Source organism: Lissotriton helveticus, chromosome 7 (assembly GCF_964261635.1).
Source record: "Lissotriton helveticus chromosome 7, aLisHel1.1, whole genome shotgun sequence".
NCBI classification, from domain to species: domain Eukaryota; kingdom Metazoa; phylum Chordata; class Amphibia; order Caudata; family Salamandridae; genus Lissotriton; species Lissotriton helveticus.
This window is the reverse complement of record NC_136068.1, coordinates 1189168199-1189186568: the sequence shown is the minus strand read 5'-3', so window position 1 is coordinate 1189186568 and position 18370 is coordinate 1189168199. Positions and strand designations below refer to the sequence as shown.

General features: G+C 49.2%; 1 long non-coding RNA gene across 1 annotated transcript in view; it reads left to right on the top strand.

Annotated features, from left to right (window-relative positions):
* The first annotated feature begins 1036 nt into the window (after positions 1–1036).
* Positions 1037–18370, top strand: part of LOC144767294 (uncharacterized) — a 238596-nt gene continuing 221262 nt past the window's right edge. Inside the window, exon 1 of the long non-coding RNA XR_013598137.1 lies at positions 1037–1064. This is a non-coding gene — a long non-coding RNA (uncharacterized LOC144767294). The remainder of the gene's footprint in view (positions 1065–18370) is intronic.

The following is an 18370-nucleotide window of genomic DNA, read 5'->3' as shown; positions in this document are numbered from 1 at the left end:
CGGATTGTAGTCATTTGGTTGCTGCTGACTAGTGCATGAAGGTAGTGGAGGACCTGTAGATTTCAATGACTTGGACACAGGGCTTGACGCCACACTCTGTTGGGGGTGGTGCTCTGCCTATTCTGAGACGTAGTGTGTCTGTGCCAACCATACTCATGACCCTGGAAGAGGTCTTGGTTCCAGGGCCTGTGGTCATGGAGGTCGAGGAAGGGATTTCCCTCTTCTTACTCCTGGTCAGAGCTACTGAAAAAGACAGCCTCTGGATCCAACAATGGTTGGTGGGGTGGAATGCATGAAGTGCCGGAGTCATCACATTCCTCAACATTGAGAAGCCTGCTCTCCGAAGATGCTGGGTGCATCATCGAGGATTACTGTTGCATTTTCTGATCGGCTGAATGCACCTGCCCTCTGTATCGAAGGGGCTTCTTTGAGTGGAAGGTGAACTTCGATTGCAGTGCCAATGTGATCAAGGAGAGGGAGAGGTCTTGTAACGGTGTACTATTGTACTGCATTTGCCATTTTAAACGTGCTAAATTACATGTTGACCTCGATTCCATGCAATGCTCTGATCTTCCATTTTGTTTCATCGCACTTCCATCATGTGCTGCCTTGCCCTGTAGTTACACTTCAGCAGTAACATAAACATGTTTTTCACGTAAACCAGTACAAGCTGGTGCGAGGCATCTCGTGAGGTGATGTTGTGCCTTGAGCTTGTTTTCGTGCATTCTATGCTTATCTCTAGGACAAAGGGAGTATACGCCGTGCAAATCTCTCCAAGGCCGAGACAGGGAAAGGAATGTTTTTGCCTTGGCACACCCAAACAGAATCTGGCCAATTCTGAGTGGGTGAATCTGATGCAGTAATGGGGCCAGCACCTGTGAATAGACGGGCGAGAGCAGTGTCTGTGGGGTGGAGCTCAGGAACTCAGTCTTGGAGTGGACGCACTCGCGGGACAACTTTGGTGCCCAGAGAGATTACTACCTGTGCCCCGGTCTGCAGGGTTCCCGACTTGGTGTTTCAGAGCTTGGCCAGGGATGTTGAAGTCTCCGGTGCAGCCGCTTCTGGTGAGGTGCTTTGTACATTAACTGTTTATATACCTGTATTTACTGTTACATATTTATACATATATACAGTGTGGTGTATTCACTGTTTATTGCCTTTTACTCGTGCCTAAGAATTTATTAGCTTCAGTGACTTATTGCCTTTGCCTACAATATTAATAACGCTAATTATTTCCTCCGGAGGAGTGTTGGAGTTTCTGTGTGAGTAAGTGGTGTGCGTAAGTTCAGATTACGCAAGTGGGCAAAGCAATACAACTATGGGTACTTCGCATGGCACTGGGGACAGTAGTGGAATGGTGTCCATTCTATCACCCTAATAGCATTCTCTGCAGAAAAGACTAGGGGACATACGACTCCGAAGAGATTCCTTTGCCCTGGCCATTGGGAATTGATTGACAGGCATTGGTCTCTCAAAGGTGTCGCAGAGCACAGCACGAAGAACAAAAGCTTTTCCTGATCATAGGATTCGAATTTGACCAGGGGTGCAAGAAGAAAGTTGGAGAAAACGTTGAGTGTCTAAGCACCGTCGGTACACATCAAAAAAAATCGTGGATGTAAAAATGTTTTGTATTATTCAAGAAATAATCGCAATCCATGTCAGGGTGAACACTCCAAGTCACATATTTCACCTCTGTTCAACTCCCCTGGTAGCTACAGCACAGAGCACACAAACTTAACTTAGGACAATGTTTATAGAATAGTTTTAGAATCCCCGGATCCCTGGTTGGCTGAGGTAGGTACCTTAGGCCAAACAGGGACCCAGGAGCCCCCAAAGTTAGGGAAAGACAGGTCGCATCTAGAGATAGTCCCCGCTCCACCCCCTTGGTAGCTTGGCACGAGCAGCTAGGCTTATCTTCAAGGTCAATGTGTAAAGTATTTGCAATTACGCTCACAGCAACCCAATGATGACGCCACAAATAGACTCCACACGAGTTTCATAGAAAAATAATTATATGTTTATTAAAACATATACGATGCGACCACACAATACTAAACCAACATATGCGTCGGGGTAAGGCTCTCCCTGGCCTATTACTATTAAGCTAAACCAAATGTAATCCTATGTAATCCTAATGTCTTAATATGCAGTTTGTTATGCAACAATCAGGTATTTCACAACATAAAAATAATGCAGATCGTAATGCGGCTATCTGGCGATTTGTACTGTTACTGTAGTGCAGTGCGTAATGCAACAGCATTGTAAACTGTTATGCCCCCGTAATGCAATGCGTACGGTCCCCTTCAGATACTCTGTTAGGAAAATCAAAGCAACGTGTAATACTGTTATCAGGCAGTTCATTATGCGAAACGAATGCAATGCGGAACACATATATCAGGCAGTTCAGTATGCAACACTAATACAATGTGTAATACGACAATCCAGCAGTTTGTGATGCAGGACTAAGACAAGGCGTAACACATCTATCAGGCAGTTTGTTATGCAAACCTAGTGCAATGCGTAACAAACCTATCAGGCAGTTCGTTATGCAAAACAAATGCAATGGGCAATACGACAAACAGGCACTTCGTTGTGCAGAAATAAGGCCGCGATTTGAGCTGAAGCAGGGGCTCGTGCTGCGGGAGGACAGAGAAAGAGGCAGAGAGCGTCTCCCTCCGAGCCCGAGCCCCGCCCCAGGAGTCGACACACATTATCTGGGGGCGTCAACCCATTCTCCTCTCCTCGTCCAGCGACTTGGGCCTCCAATGCAATCTCTCTGAATTTCTGGGCAATGGGAAGATCCCAGGCTGCACACTACACCCGCACTCAGAATCAATGAGACTCACTGGACTCCACGATAACCAGACAACTCCTCACAAAGGTCTCAGGCTGCACACAACACACGCACACAGCGTCGCTGAGACACACTTGATCTTCAGGTGCACAACTTGTGCAGGTCTCCGGCGGTAGAAAGCACACGCACACAGCATCGCTCGAGACATGCTTGATCTTCGGGTGCCCCCGATCACAGGGCACCTCTGGCGAGGGTCTCAGGCTGCAAACAGCACACACACACAGCGTCGCTGAGACACACTTGCCCTTCTGGTGTGTACAATCACGGGCCAATCCACGTGAAAGTCTCAGGCTGCACCAAGCACACGCACACTGCGTCGCTGAGACTTACTTGGCTTCCCGGTGCACACGTTCACAGGACGATCCTCTCAAAGGACTCAGGCTGCACCAAGCACACACAAACTGCGTCGCTGAGTCTCGTTTGGCACTCCACGTGCCCAAGATCACAAGGCGCAACTTCCGAAGGTCTCAGGCTAGACAGAGCACACGCACACAGTGTCTCTGAGAGACTTCTCTGCAAACGTTTGTGTTCCTGTGTTTCCGAACAGGGAGCCAGCTCACCTCAGGCCCTTGGGGCCCGTTACTTCAGGACACAGCACACCGCAAAGTCCTTCAAGCAGGGGGACACAGCACACAGCAAAATCCCTTTAGCCTTTCCTTGGTTGAAACAGCAAACTGCAGGCAAGCCCCATATAACACAGCAAGAGCAGACCTTTCCATCAGTCTCTTCTGTTGTTTCTTCCTTGGTAAAGGTACTCTTGACCACGAAGTAGCTCCAGTCTTGTTCACACTTGATCAAGCCATTTTCCAAAGTTCAGGGGCTTCAGCTCGCATCATTATACCCCTCAATGGCTTTGAAGTCTTCGTGTTACAGGAGGCACTGACCCCTGCTCAAACCAGTTCTGGGTGCCTCCCTACCAGTGACACCTTCTTCCTTTGATTAGGGGGGTCTGGATTCTCAATTACTCAGCAGAAGATGGGACAATTGTTTTATAGCACCAGCCCAGGCCACTTCACCTCTAGGGGCTTCTCCTCCCCCTACACTTCAGATGCAGGTCAGCCTGTGCTGTCTCACCTCCTCCCCTGGGTCAAGACATTCCCAAGATCCCATCTCTTTCAAATCCAGCCAGTCGATCCACAACCCGGCAGAGACACACAGAAATGTTTAAAGCACAAAAACCCAGCCACTTCTGAAAGAGTGGCTTACAAACACATAATGCAAAAAACATCATTAAAAGATGTGTTATTGCAGGGTGAGTTCAGGCACACTAAACTTCACCTTACCATCTTAAGCCTTTGGGAAGACAGGCTGGAAAACATATTACACAGCCTTCTTATTCTATTCAAATGGGCAAGATGGCCTTTCAACAGGGAAACGAAATGATGATTATTCCACTGTCAGGACGTAACACATACCTTAGTACATGTACTACCTTTCACATGCACTACACCCTGTCCAGGGGGCACCCTAGACCTACCATATGGGTGTCTTAGGTGCACAGAAAAGGACGGGTAAGGTCTGGCAAGTGAGTGCACTTGACAGAACAACATGGCAGTTTCACAAACTGCGCGCAGGCCCTGCAATGGCACGCCTGAGTTCCCTTTTCAAGGCTACTTGAGTGGGTGGCACAATAATTGCTGCAGACCCACAAGTAGCATTTGCATTACTAGCCATGGCACACATGGTGCATTTTACTAGGGACTTCACTAGTAATACAACATACCAATTATGGACAACCAATTACCATTACACTATACACTGGGAGCACTTGCACTTTGACACTGTTTAGCAGTGGCAAAGTGTCCAAAATATTTAAGGTGGCAACACTATATCCATCACAGTACCAAAAATAGAGGGGTTGAGGCAAAAAGTCAGGGGTAATCACACCAAGAAATGCCAGGCCTAACAAATTGAAAACCCAAGCACTCCTATAGTGTCACACAATAGTATAAGATCCAAACAGCAAGGATTTTGTTTGAATATAAATACAATTTATTAACACATTAAACAATCTTGTGTTCTTCTATACATTCCACTTTTACAGATTTTCTTCAAAAATAGCCGACTTGTTCAAGGCTGTGAGATTTTACATCAAAATACAAATATAAAGCAAGTCTTAAAGTATACAGGATGAGAGATCAAAACTAAGAATAATATAAGTAAGAACAGGGACAAGCAAAAATTCAAAAAGCATGTGTAGATTAAGTTAGATTGATATACAAAGATCTAGATAGTGAGATTAAGAAAGCAAACACCTGTGATTCGATATACAGTGTAAATAAATCTAAGTTGGGAGAAAGTTTGGTGTAAAACTTAATTGGAGTCTATTCCACATGGACAAGAAAAGAAAAAAGGAACAAGGTCCCAGCCTCTTGTGCCGAAAAATGTCTTATTACTGAGCAAAGAAATGTGTGTAAGATGGTGTATCCATCTCCAGAGTGAAGAGAAGAGTCATAATAAGAGGCACGATAATCTCATAAAACCAACCTTCAAAGGATAAACAGGCAATCCAGAAGTTCATGTAGCCAGATATCATCTCTAACGGTCTGTCGCAAAAGACTCTGGGGAATATCCTCCCATACGATGTCTAGTAGCGTCCAGTGCAAATAGTTTAAAAAAAAGAGACATGGCTAAGTTGTAAGCCAAGGCATCCTGTACACAGGGTCTGTAGCACAACATAATGAAGTACACTTGGTTCCTTTCAGAAGGATTTGTTACTGTTTACATCGACTAATCAAAAGGTTGGTCTTGGAAAACTATTATATCTCAGATTTAGAGACATGTTTCCACCCTTGGGACTAGAACCAAGGTTAAGAACTTTATATATATTATGCCTTGGCTTACTCCTCAGCCACATATTTCTTTTGCTAGCTGTACTGGATGCTACCATACATCGTGTGGGAGGATAATCCCCAAATTATTTTGCGACAGATTGTTAGAGATGATATCTGGATCTGGCTATATGATCTTCTAGACTACCTCTTTATCCTTTGAAGGTTGGTTTTATGAGATTATCGTACCTCTTACTATGACACTTTTCTTCACTTTGGAAATGGATACACCTTCTTACACACATTTTTTTGCTCTGTAATAGATATTTTTGGGCACACAAAGCTGGGACCTTGTTCCTTTTTAGGTTTTGCCTGGCGAAAGCTGCGCTCTGCGCAGCTTTTACGCGCAGGCGAAAACCTAATGAGTATAGTAGGGGAGACAGGAACGGCCCCCGTCTTCCATTGGCTAGCTCCATAAATGGAGGCTAGCCATTGGAAGACGGGCCTGTCCGTCAATGCCGGACCAGATTCGGGGGTGTTCCAGAGAATTTTTGGCTTTGGCTACGTCACGCTACGTCAGCCAAAAGCCGGGAACGCCCCCGAATCTGGTCCGGCATTGAAGGCACCCGCCTTCCTGCTCGGGCCGCGCTCTGAACGGGTGCGCAACGTTTTGCTGTGTCCCTGAGGCTAGTACGACTCCTAGTGTGTTGGACACTGTGTGCATCGTAGTCCTTATTGGTAAGAAGCTGAAGCGAGAGAACTGGGCGCTTCGTATTCTGCATCCGAGCGCCTGGAACACAGCCACACCCCTCCTGCATCTAAAGCCAGCCGAACGCGTCACCAGGTACGCCTCGCCCCCTTTGCTCTGGCCAGCGAGACTGTGCGCACCTTACCCGCCAGTAAGAGGCATACGCTGCAACCGCGCGCTGAGAACAGTGCGCTTCTGATACGGTTGCTGGTACGCCGCACACCTGCCTTCCACAGTGTTCGCGTCGTACGCCGGCTCACGCGAGAAGCGTGAGCTTTAGTAGGGCACCTCCGTTGAAGCCGTACGGGACGTACGAGAGCGCTGCGAAGCGCACCAAGACCAGAGAACTGCACAATGGAACGAAACCTTGCCTTTTTTAAGACCTACAAGTATCTGTTAAGACCTGAACAACGGGATCAGGGAGATTAGCTGGTGTGAATGCTTTGTCCGGGCCCATTGTCCTAGAGTTTCACAAAATGTGCACCGTGCATGTATTGCATTTAAGCGCGTGGCTAATGCATTTTTTTCACTTGGTCTCGGTCCTCGAGTTTCACACAATGTGCACCGTGCATGTATTGCATTTAAGCGCGTGGCTAATGCATTTTTTTCACTTGGTCTCGGGTTCTCATGGGGATACGCATGAGCCTGAGGGTTCAAACCTGTCAGCTGGCTTGATTTACTCTTCTTGCAGGTCCTTTTTAAACAACTAATTCATCACTCTACATTTTAGAAGCACGATTTTCCAATTCTAGCTCAGTATTGTGGACACCATTGTTTTAGCCCAAAATGGATGCAGTTTTGCTCAAGGAACGGTTTAATTCCCCCGCCCTTCTTCAAAACCCCCCTCCCGTTGCTATGATGAGGATTATTTTGCTAGAGCATTCTGGGACTGCAGATGTAGAATGCGGCAAAAATGTTGGTATGCACCTGGCAAAATTATTTCCCGGTCTCCTGCCTAAAATAAGATATAGTATTGTAGCAAATCAGTTAAACACCTTAAAATATAACAAAAACAAAAGCCTTCTTGAATATAATGATCCTCTTTTTGGTCATTTTGTAAATAATGGGCATTTTAAAATAGCCTCGTATCCCAAGCAGGCATCACCATGAAATCGATGATTTTTGATCTTCTGGTTAGCAAGGGATTGGCTGTATATATGCATCTATCCATCCACCCATCCATGCATCTATCCATACACCCATCCATGCATGCACCCATCCATGCATCCACCAACTCATCCATGCAAGCATTACAACAAGAGCCCGCAGCTCTCCTTCGTCTCTCCTCGCCCCCCTTCCCTGAGCCCGCAGCTCTCCTTCATCTCTCCTCGCCCCCCCTTCCCTGAGCCCGCAGCTCTCCTTCGTCTCTCCTCGCCCCCCTTCCCTGAGCCCGCAGCTCTCCTTCGTCTCTCCTCGCCCCCCCTTCCCTGTGCCCTGCCCTGCTATTGTAAATGACAATGCCATTTATTTATGTTAAAAAAAACTAAATAAAAATAATGTCAAGAGCAATGCCAATAGCTCTAACTTTAACAAAGGCAAAACCATTGCATTGTAAATGCTTGTTAGGTATTGGCCTGGTGAAAGCAGCGCATACGCTGCTCTCGTCATACGAGGACTTCTTTGAATCGATACGATTCCAGAAGTTGTGTTGCGGCTCCGCCTCCAATTTTGATTGGTGCGCGTCGTTTTGCGTCATGGATGATGCAAAACACAGTGTAATGATTGCACCGGAGGCAATCATTACACTGAGGGTTGCCAAACTGTACGCTTTTGGCCCCGCCCACGGGGATTTGATCTTTTACTGGCGGCTTTACACAAGGTCCTTTAAAAGACAATGCACACTCTTTTCTTTACATTGTCAGCGCTGTCGTCTTTGGCTGCATTTGTTTTTGTTTGCATCGGCCCGTGCCCAGCTTGGCCGCGCTTAATTAATGTGCGTTGATTTTTTTTTTCCAGTGCTGGTTTACTTTATTTCGGAGTGCGGCGCCCGATTTAGGGTCACCATGCTCCGTTTATTTATTTAATTAAACTTTTTTTTCGAGTGCTTGTTCTTCCTACCACAGCACGGCATGGTCTGCTTAGATTCAGCATGCCGTCAACGCTTTAACTTTCTAAGCAGCCGGGACAATCACAGCAACTTGTTTGCAATGCCATAAGTCTCGCATTTAAATGTGAGACCTATGGCATTGCAAATATGTTTTTCAAGAATTTAAACCCATTCTAAACGACTCCAGATACCCACTTCTTTCGGTGGATCAGTGCAATGATAAAGTGTGGAGGCGCCCGTTGTTCGAGGACAGGCTCTTTGAAGCGCTACAAGGAATTGGGCCCAAGAGATATTAAAATGCAGAGTGGTCAATTTACGCATTGGTGACTTTGTGCAACTGAAACAATTGTGTATACTGGTTACTGCACTGTGCTAGCTGCAGCTTCATGGCGCTCTGCAACATTACCCGGCTCTTGCCAAATTAAATATGGTTAAGCGTTGCTGAGGGTATTATGGGAAAGCGGATCCTTAAGCTGGAGGTGACCTGCATATTATCGCCCCCACCTCCTTGCTCTGGCTTCTTGAAGCTAAAGCCATCTCCAGGCACCCCACAGAGAGCTCCATCTGGGACATTTGCAAGTGAAGGCTCCCCGGGACGCCGGACCTGGACGAGTCCCTGAGTGCATGTGATGAGCCCTGAGTGCATGTGATGAGCCCTGATGGCCAATAATAGGGGGCGGGATTGTGCAGCTTCTGTGTGACTCCTCTGATGGGGGCGGGGCACTCGACATTATTCATTTGCGGGAGTGTGAGGCTGATTCCTGAACTTGATTAACTCGCAGCTGTCCTGAGTGGGGGCCTCCTGTCCAGGAGAGCTTTGTGGGCTTATAGTTTGTTCCATTGAAATGCACAAACCTTGTTGTACATTTATGCCTGGGGGATCTTTACCCAAACAGTAACAATAATCCCTCCGGGCGACACAACGTCATGGCTGCGCCAGCACACTGAGTTACCCGATCTCGGCGCTCAAGCTGAGATGAGATGTTATGAGCAATCATCGTGGTCACTGGTAAGATCGAGTTTCTGGAGCTCCTTGTCCCTTTATGAGCTTGGTTACATATATTACTACATTTAGGCTTTTCGAAATGGGAAAGATGGATGTACAGAAAGAGACTGCTTTCTGCGGTGCTTTTATGCAGGTGTGGAGCGCGCTTAATGTAAGGTAAGGCAGCTGCCTTTTACAGTGCTCTCAGAAGGGTGCAGCAAAGAGCGCATGCCCTTGCTGGAGATTTGCATACTTAAGCTGTAAACTCGCTGCAGCAATCTACTGGAATAACGTGGTGTAGCAAGAGAGCAGACGAGAGACAATGAATCGTGGGCTAATAAAACCCCAATGCTCCTCAGCTTCATGGGACTGGCGCTCTCCCACCCCCTATGGCTTGGTAGAAGCCGAGCGGGTGATTCATCTCTGGGGGGGCATGCCAAACATGCAGCACTGCTATTTCCACTCCCCCCCCCCACTGAAGAGGAAACAGGAATTTTAGGTCTCGCCTAGCGTAATGCGTAGCAATCGCTCTGCGAGAGATATAGAGAGCTGCTCCACGAAAGCTTACCAAGGGGCTTTTTAATGCAGATTATTGACAGTGCATGTGCCCCGTGCGCGCGCTTGCCATTTGCTTCCCCGCCCCCCATCAGACGCTCGCACACCACCATTCCACCATTTGTGCCTCGCATCACTTCAAAGGCTCCCCCCCATCAGGCTTCATAGGAATGCCTCCCCCACCCCAGCCACAGCAATGCCGAGAGCTTGTTTGATCCATTTCACGGCCGAAGCAACTAAACGCTGACGTCTTGTTCTATTCTGTTTAGTCTCTGTGCGTGCACGTCTTGTTTTTCTATTTGTATTCCGGTGTTTGTAGAACTTGGTTTAGAATGCAAAGCACATCTAAATCACAGCTGTCTTGGTTTGTTTACTTATTCTGTTTATGAACTCACTTTACCATCATCCTACCCCGCTACGTCTTTTTTTGCAGCAGTCTGCTTTTTCTTGCAGTTTTATTCCCCAAAAGCTCCTTTTTTTCTTGCTCCATTTTTTTCTTGTTTTTGTTGCTCCTTAGGTCTCGCCTATCCCATTCCGCAAGGAATGGATAGGGGAGAATTATAGGGTTGGATCAGGAAAGCTAAACCAGGCGGCGGATTTCGACGGGTGCATGTGTCCGTGCACGCGCTTCCATCCGCCTGCCTCGCATCATTGCCACCAGCTGCATTTCTCCTCCCCTAATTATTCACTGCCCACGGCCGGCCGGCCGGCGGTACTTTCACTTTCACGGCCGCCAGGCCATGTCTCGCATTTCTCCTCCCCACATATACAGTTCTCTCCCTCGTTCACTTCTTAGATACATCTTAACGCTGTTGTCCTTAACTCATCCATAACCAAATTGTGAAGATTACTTGTTTTCATTCACTTCTTTCATGGCTGTGAGGCCGTGCTTCAAAGGGATCCACTCCCCGGCCCCCTGCTTTAAGTAAAAGCTTCTTTCTGCGCTTTTTTTTGGTTTGTTCTGTTGTATCTGTGGATTCACTCCCGCAATGCCAAAGCTTGTTTAGAAATGAATGCTTGAAATCACCCATCTGTGTGATGTCGGCATACTTATTTACGGTGTGGTTTGTATGCAGGGCCACATAATTCCGGCTTCACGCTCCCATCACAGCCCCAAGCCATTGAGGTTTATTTTACAGAAACGTGAGCTCCTTTCTGTTTTGAGCAGTGGATTCTTCAAAAACACCGGCTGTACTAATTTATCCCACCTCTTGCGCGGTAATTAATTCGCGGGGCAGTGCTGTGAAATGGATTTTTGAAAGAAGTCACCATGCGAAAGACAATGGTTACTTGATGTTTCTTTTTGTCGGACGAACAATCGTTAAGGTGTAATACCATCACTCTTAACAATTCCACATATTAGAGCGTCCCCAGTCAATCAATAAAGTTAGCATTCCTCCGTTCATTTTAGTGGTTCTGTGCAAGCGATTGTCAAAAATACACTCCACACACTGAAGCTTTACTCCTTCCTCGCCACTCTCATATCAGTGTTCGGCATTTGTTGACTACTGCTCCAAAAATGTATGCAAAGCCCCGATATTTGTATTGTGCATTTCAATGTATGTGTACGGGTAGCTTCTCATTTCAATGTATGTGTACGGGTAGCTTCTGAAGCAAGAGTGGTGCACACAGTACGAAGTGACAGGTTAAGATCCATAACACCGGAATGAACCACCTACAAGGGACTTGGTGAAAGTTGTGTGCATGATGTGACATTTATGGATAAATACATACACACAAACATGCACATACACACCCCACACAGACATACACAACACACACTCTACAACACATACCCTGCAGTCAGTCACAAACACATACACACACCAACACACAATACACCCAAGCACACACACTCAACCAAACACATCAACAGACACACACCAGGTACAAACATATCTTCTCCATCTCTCACACACACACCAAAACACACACCCTGCACACACGTAGACACACACAGTCACATGCACACACAGACATACACAACAAACACTACACAACACATGCAGTCACACACCACACACACAAGGACACACACTCACACAGACACATCAACACACATGCACATAATCTGGCTCCCTCTCACACACACACACATAGGCACATGGAAACACAGACCACACACCGTGTAAACACACACACAGCAGACTGACATACCACACACACACAACAATACTTTGAGTGATGCTCCTACTTGCATGCAATAAGCTATAACAACATACCTAAAAATCTGGTGCGTCAACAACACATACATTGGGCATTCTTTTTAGGACTTTCTAAGTTACATGGCATCTGGCATCGACTTGAAAGCCAGCGCGCGCCCGGCCTCACTTCCTGCTCCCCCTCTTACAGCAATTCACTTTCGTTCGCGCTGCCATCTGCTTCGCTTTTTTTTTCCTGCCTTTCGTCATGGCGCCTCTCACAACTGCCCCTCCCCCTCCCCCACCACAACCACAGAGCGCCCAGATTTCGACCGAATTAAGAGACATTTCACTTTGTGTTACGATTGTGCTTCTTCACTTGTTGTGTTGTTTGTCGTCAGCTGACTTGTCTTGCCTTCTGCTCCCCTGATTGCCCACGTTTTCTTGCCTTCTGCTTCCCTGATTGTACTCGGTTTTTTTTCTTGTCTTGCCTTCTGCTCCCCTGATTGACCTCGTTTTCTTGCCTTCTGCTTCCCCGATTGTACTTTTTTTCTTGCCTTCGGCTCCCCCACTCCATCCATCCATCCATCCCCCCACTCCATCCATCCATCCCCCCACTCCATCCAATCAATCAATCAATCAATCAATCACAACACTTGTATAGCGCGCTACTCACCCGGAAGGGTCTCAAGGCGCTAGGGGGAAGGGGGCCGCTACTGCTCGAACAGCCAGCCATCTGTCCACCCACTCCATCCATCCATCCATCCATGCCCCCACTCCATCCATCCCCCCACTCCATCCATCCCCCCACTCCATCCATCCATCCATCCCACTCCATCCATCCATCCATCCGTCCGTCCCACTCCATCCATCCATCCCCCCACTCCATCCATCCATCCATCCATCTCCATCCATCCATCTCCATCCATCCATCCCACTCCATCCATCCATCTCCATCCATCCCACTCCATCCATCCCCCACCCCATCCATCCATCCCCCCACTCCATCCATCCATCCCCCCACTCATCCATCCATCCCGCCACTCCATCCCACTCCATCCATCCCACTCCATCAATCCTCCCATTCCCCCACTCCATCCATACATCCATCCATCCCCCCACTCCATCCATCCATCCATCCATCCCCCCACTCCATCCATCCATCCATTCCCCCACTTCATCCATCCATCCCCCACTCCATCCATCCATCTACCCACTCCATCCATCCATCCCCCCACTCCATCCATCCATCCCCCCACTCCATCCAACCATCCCCCCCACTCCATCCATCCATCCCCCCACTCCATCCATCTATCCATCCCCCACTCCATCCATCCATCCACTCCATCCATCCATCCATCCATCCCCCACTCCATCCATCCATCCATCCCACTCCATCCATACATTCCCCCACTCCATCCATCCATCCCCCCACTCCATCCATCCCCCCACTCCATCCATCCCCCCACTCCATCCATCCCCCCGCTCCATCCATCCATCCCACTCCATCCATCCATCCCACTCCATCCATCCCACTCCATCCATCCATCCCCCCACTCCATCCATCCATCCATCCATCCATCCCCCCACTCCATCCATCCATCCCCCCACTCCATCCATCCACCCCCCTCACTCCATCCATCCATCCCACTCCATCCATCCATCCATCCATTCTCCCACTCCATCCATCTGTCTACCCACTCCATCCATCCATCCATCCCCCACTCCATCCATCCCCCCACTCCATCCATCCCCCCACTCCATCCATCCATCCCACTCCATCCATCCATCCATCCGTCCATCCCACTCCATCCATCCATCCCCCCACTCCATCCATCCATCCATCTGCATCCATCCATCTCCATCCATCCCACTCCATCCATCCATCTCCATCCATCCATCTCCATCCATCCCACTCCATCCATCCCCCACTCCATCCACCCATCCCCCCACTCCATCCATCCCACTCCATCCCACTCCATCCATCCCACTCCATCCATCCCCCCACTCCATCCATCCATCCATCCATCCCCCCACTCCATCCATCCATCCCCCCACTCCATCCATCCATCCCCCCACTCCATCCATCCATCCATCCCCCACTCCATCCATCCATCCATCCCCCCACTCCATCCATCCATCCCACTCCATCCATCCATCCATCCCCCCACTCCATCCATCCATCCCCCACTCCATCCATCCATCCACCCCACTACATCCATCCATCCACCCCACTCCATCCATCCATCCCCCACTCCATCCATCCCCCCCACTCCATCCATCCATCCCCCCCACGCCATCCATCCAACCCCCCACTCCATCCATCCATCCCCCCACTCCATCCATCCATCCATCCATCCATCCATCCCCCCACTCCATCCATCCATCCCCCCACTCCATCCATCCATCCCCCCACTCCATCCATCCATCCCCCACTCCATCCATCCATCCATCCCACTCCCATCCATACATCCCCCCCACTCCATCCATCCATCCATCCCCCCACTCCATCCATCCCCCCACTCCATCCATCCATCCCACTCCATCCATCCATCCCACTTCATCCATCCATCCCACTCCATCCATCCATCCCCCCACTCCATCCATCCATCCATCCATCCATCCCCCCCACTTCATCCATCCATCCCCCCACTCCATCCATCCATCCCCCCTCACTCCATCCATCCATCCCACTCCATCCATCCATCCATTCCCCCACTCCATCCATCTGTCCACCCACTCCATCCATCCCCCCACTCCATCCATCCCCCCACTCCATCCATCCATCCCACTCCATCCATCCATCCATCCGTCCGTCCGTCCCACTCCATCCATCCATCCCCCCACTCCATCCATCCATCCATCCATCTCCATCCATCCATCTCCATCCATCCCACTCCATCCATCCATCTCCATCCATCCCACTCCATCCATCCCCCACTCCATCCATCCATCCCCCCACTCCATCCATCCATCCCCCCACTCCATCCCACTCCATCCATCCCACTCCATCCATCCCCCCATACCCCCACTCCATCCATCCATCCATCCATCCCCCCACTCCATCCATCCATCCCCCCGCTCCATCCATCCATCCCCCCGCTCCATCCATCCATCCCCCCACTCCATCCATCCATCCATCCCCCACTCCATCCATCCATCCATCCCCCCACTCCATCCATCCATCCCACTCCATCCATCCATCCATCCCCCCACTCCATCCATCCATCCCCCCACTCCATCCATCCATCCCCCCCACTCCATCCATCCATTCACCCCACTCCATCCATCCATTCACCCCACTCCATCCATCCACCCCCCCCACTCCATCCATCTCCCCCACTCCATCCATCCATCCCCCCCACTCCATCCATCCAACCCCCCACTCCATCCATCCATCCCCCCACTCCATCCATCCATCCATCCCCCCACTCCATCCATCCATCCATCCATCCATCCCCCCACTCCATCCATCCATCCATCCATCCCCCCACTCCATTCATCCATTCCCCCGCCCCACACTCCACCCCTTCTCTGCCCCACTCCATCCCTCCCCCCGCCCCACACTCCATCCCTCCCCCGCCCCACACTCCATCCCTCCCCCGCCCCACACTCCATCCCTCGCCCACACTCCATCCCTCACCCACACTCCATCCCTCCCCCGCCCCACACTCCATCCCTCCCCCGCCCCACACTCCATCCCTCCCCCGCCCCACACTCCATCCCTCCCCCGCCCCACACTCCATCCCTCGCCCACACTCCATCCCTCACCCACACTCCATCCCTCCCCCGCCCCACACTCCATCCCTCCCCCGCCCCACACTCCATCCGTCGCCCACACTCCATCCCTCGCCCTCTTGCCCTGCCTCTATCTCTCACCCTGCCTCTATCTCTCGCCCTCCCTCTATCTATCGCCCTCCCTCTATCTATCGCCCTCACTATCCATCGCATCACCACAGCATCACTCAGCACCACCTCAGCACCACCACAGCACCACCACAGCATCACTCAGCACCACCACAGCACCACTCAGCACCACCACAGCACCACTCAGCACCACCACAGCACCACTCAGCACCACTCAGCACCACCACAGCACCACTCAGCACCACCACAGCACCACCACAGCAACACTCAGCGCAACCACAGCATCACTCAGCACAACCACAGCATCACTCAGCACAACCACAGCATCACTCAGCACAACCACTGCCTCACTCAGCACAACCACAGCATCACTCAGCACAACCACAGCATCACTCTTCGCAACCACAGCATCACTCAGCACCACCACAGCATCACTGGTTCAAATATGCTCTCTCAATGTTTCATGTTTCATTACAAATGTCACAAAAAGATGTTAATATTTCACTTCTGTTCTTGGATTTTCGTCATAATAAAATATACTGAACATAATCTTTACAAAAGTTATTTACAAAAGTTTAAGCTATTGCCATTATAAATTACAATCACTTATTTCAGTATTCATTATTTAAAAAAATTAAAAGCCATTGTTATTTGTACTATCAATACATCTAAGTCACGTAAATACAAAACATGTTGCATTACAAATGCTATAGGTGTCACATTTGCGAAAGGTATAACTATTGGCATTGTAAATGACAAAGCTATTAATTTAGCTATTTTCAAAAACAATGCATAAACAAAAAAAATGTCATTTACAAGACCAATAGCTCAAACTTTCCTAATGCGAGACCTATTGCATTTCAAATGCTTGTTTTATTGCAGTTTTAGTCCCGATCTCCCACCATCACTCTTACCCCGCTCCATCTTTTCTTGCTCTGCTCCGTCTTTTTTTGCAGCTCTGTCCACTTTTTCTTGCAGTTTTATTCCCCGATCTCCCACCATCACTCCTACCGCGCTCCGTATTTCCTTGCTCCGTTTTTTCTTGCACTTTTATTCCCCGATCTCCCACCATCACTCCTACCCCACACATGGACCTCCCTGTGACTCTTCCGCTCCCAACTCTGTCTGCTCAGCGGGTCACCCAATACCATTCCAACCCCTATTCCCCAATCTCCCACCATTACTCCTACCCCGCTCCGTGTTTTCTTGCAGCTCTGTCTGCTCAGCGGGTCACCCAAAACCATTCCAACTCCTCTTCCCCGATCTCCCACGCTCACTCATACCCCGCTCTGTGTTTTCTTGCAATTTTATGTAGCACGAACTCGACCGGGAGGCATTGGAGCACTTTACACGAGGACCACTTACATTACACAAGGACTTAGTCTGCAGCTCTGGCCGTTATGCCTTATCTAATCTCTCCTTTTTCGCTTCCCCTCCTTCGCAACCTTTGGTCTTCTCTCCCCTCTCTATTACTTTCCAACCTTTTAATAAAGCTTACAGCAGAGAGTATTCAACGCCCAGTATGTACAAGTTGAGAGTAAAACGATTTACCTCTCTTCTTCTCTACGTCTTTTTCCTAACCTCTTCTCTGTGGCCTCTCCATGCCATCTCACTTCTCCCTCAGCCTCACCACCCTCACTCTTTCCACCCTCACTATTCTCCCCCTTTTCCATCTCGGTTGTAGCCACTTTGCTCTCTCTTTCACCTTCTTTCATATCTTCCCTTTCTTTCTTCTCTCCCCCACCCGTGTTCCTGTCACTCTTCTCGCCCTTTCTCCTCTTCTTTCCACCCAATACCATTTCAATCCCTCTTCCCCTATCTCCCATCATCACTCCTACCCTGCTCCTCTTTTCTTGAAGCTTTATGTTGCACAAACACGACCGGGAGGCATTGGAGCGCTTTACACGAAGACCAGTTATATTACACAAGGACTCAGTCTGCAGCTTTGGCCGTTACGCCTTATCTAACCTCTCCTTTTTTGTTTGCCTTCCCTTCCTTCGCTACTTTTTACAGAAGTTTTTGACTTTTAATAGTGGCACGTTTTACATTTAACACCTCTTATATCTCTATGTGTTCCCAAGTTCACACATCGTGACACTGCCCATAAATTCTAAATGGCTGCTTGTTGTTCTTCCACTTAGCTCAGTCTCTCGGGCGCCCCGGTCACCACCACAGACCCGACCCCAGGTTTGCTCCTATCTTTTTTCCATTCCAACATGATGGCGATGTATGTTGTGGCTCTTGTCTGTCAGTGGAGTGCAATGGTGTTATGCTAAGAGACTATAAAGCACCACTTATATGCCCCCCCCATGCTGTTTAGGTTTCGCCCTGGCCGTTGCAACTGCATAGCAGTTGCTCCGCACAGGGCGAAATCTTATGTCCTACATATGGGGCTTTTGTCC